Source organism: Rhagoletis zephyria, unplaced genomic scaffold (genome assembly GCF_001687245.7).
Source record: "Rhagoletis zephyria isolate East Lansing unplaced genomic scaffold, Rhagoletis_zephyria_1.1 Rzeph_scaffold_00737, whole genome shotgun sequence".
Lineage (NCBI taxonomy): Eukaryota > Metazoa > Arthropoda > Insecta > Diptera > Tephritidae > Rhagoletis > Rhagoletis zephyria.
Genome location: NW_016157821.1, coordinates 67,336 through 69,214, shown reverse-complemented (window position 1 = coordinate 69,214; position 1,879 = coordinate 67,336). Strand labels below are relative to the sequence as shown.

The 1,879-nt window shown below is 31.1% G+C and overlaps 2 protein-coding genes across 3 annotated transcripts in view; one reads left to right on the top strand and one right to left on the bottom strand.

The window, feature by feature from the left end:
- The window catches only part of LOC108361336 (restin homolog), a 135,340-nt gene that overhangs the window by 82,562 nt on the left and 50,899 nt on the right, over positions 1–1,879 (bottom strand). The gene's annotated exons all lie outside the window — the stretch shown is intronic.
- Positions 1–1,879, top strand: part of LOC108361338 (uncharacterized) — a 64,365-nt gene that overhangs the window by 48,713 nt on the left and 13,773 nt on the right. The window lies entirely within an intron of this gene.

Sequence of the window (1,879 nt, the reverse complement as noted above, 5' to 3'; positions counted from 1 at the left end):
TTTTTTTGCAAAAACGGTAAATTGCAAATATCTCAAAAACGGTACCATAAAATTAAAAATAACCTTGATTTTCGGAATCAGGGGGTGATTTTACATACGAATTTCATAACGGCGTCTCTGGTAAATTTTGGCCGTCGACCAGTGTTATTAGTGCTACTGGCGACCATTTGCATTTTGTCGTCATAGTCGAAAAAAGTGAGATTTTCAATCAAATACGCAGTTTCATTTGATTATTTTTTTTTCATTATTTTAAAAATTCGATAAAGAAGATATCTCATTACAGTAAATTTTGAGCCAAAGATAATGAAAATCGAATTAGATATGTAGATGCTATGGAGCGCAATCTGCACAAATTATATATTTTTGTAAAGGGCACTTTGTAATTCGTCGTTTACGTCGGTTCATAGCGTCGATTTTTGACAAATAACTGCGAAAAGTACCAAAAAACGAAAAAAGGGTATTGTTTTCGTTTTGAACGACTCAAAATTTGCCTATAAAATAATCTTTTAAAGATTTTCACTTTTCGTGTAAGCTATTGTAATTATATGTTTTACTATACTTACATAAATATTTATTTTTATATTGATTTAAATAAAAATAAAAAAAAGATTAATATCGATGAAAAAACGTGATTCATTTTTAAAGTTTAAAATGTATTAAGAATTTAGAATCATAAATACTCTTTTGATATTTTTATACTAAGTAAATATATGTAGGCATATTTTTGAAAAATTGTCCTTCATTTCACAATACTCCAGTATTTTGTTATTGTTCAATAAATGACTATCAGTGATCATCAAGTCATCAAGATATTAGTCGAGAGTTCTAGTTTTAATGTAATGTGGAACGATTTTCCATCATCCCTTGTCAAATTTGGTTTGGAGACAAACATTCATTTGTCATTGTCATTGTCGTTTTTCGTTCTCAGTTTTAATTTAAGCCGAAGTGTAAGGTTCTATCACCTTTTGTTTTTTGCTATGGCTTCTCAAATAATGCAAAAACCGCGATTTTTTGATACTTTGACCACGTTTTTCTCACAATCTGGACGTGATGGAAACTTTTTACTTGCGGATTCGTAATCAGCATGAAAAAGTCTATCAAAAACAGCTTTAACATTTTAGGTTACAAAATTGTTTCCCATTTTTGTTGGCCTGTGTAACAGATCAATTAAGCACCAGAGGTAATAAGTGACATAGAACGTTTTGCAGTATCGCCGACGATATGTAGTTAAATACATACATGCGTATGTAGTTACGTATTTTGAAGAAAAAAATATTAGAGTATAATCCTTAGCAAATATTATCGGCATCGATATTTATTCACACCGTTTCGTATTCATTGAGAATAAGTAATTATTGAAATTAATAACGAAATCCATATTATTGACATTTTTTTCGAGTTAACAAATTGGAAAAATTATAAACAACTTAAATTTTTCGAATAAGTTAAAGGAGGAAAAGGTCGTAACGCATGCTGAAAACCAGGGTTCGAATTTGCACACACATGCGAAGCACACCCTAACAATTTAAGCTCACACACGTGTGCTGTGCATATAAGAAATTAAAAACTTGCTCTCATCAGATGTGTGTGCCGTTTAGTAGAAAGCTTTGCGCAAGGTATCGTAATTGAATTGTTGGCATAACAAAAATGAAAATAGTGGAAAAAAGCAAACGATAATTTACAAGGCGTACTTAGCACATCGCATAGGCAACTGGCTGAGTCAGTGGGATCGTCGGTTCGAATCCTACTGAAAGAAGTGGTAATTTAGAGAAATACAAAATCTTCGATAAATCAGTAAATATTGAAGCTAATTTATTCAAAATTGATACTTGCAACAATTCTTTACCAAGAAATACCAATTTGTACCAAACTCGGTGTG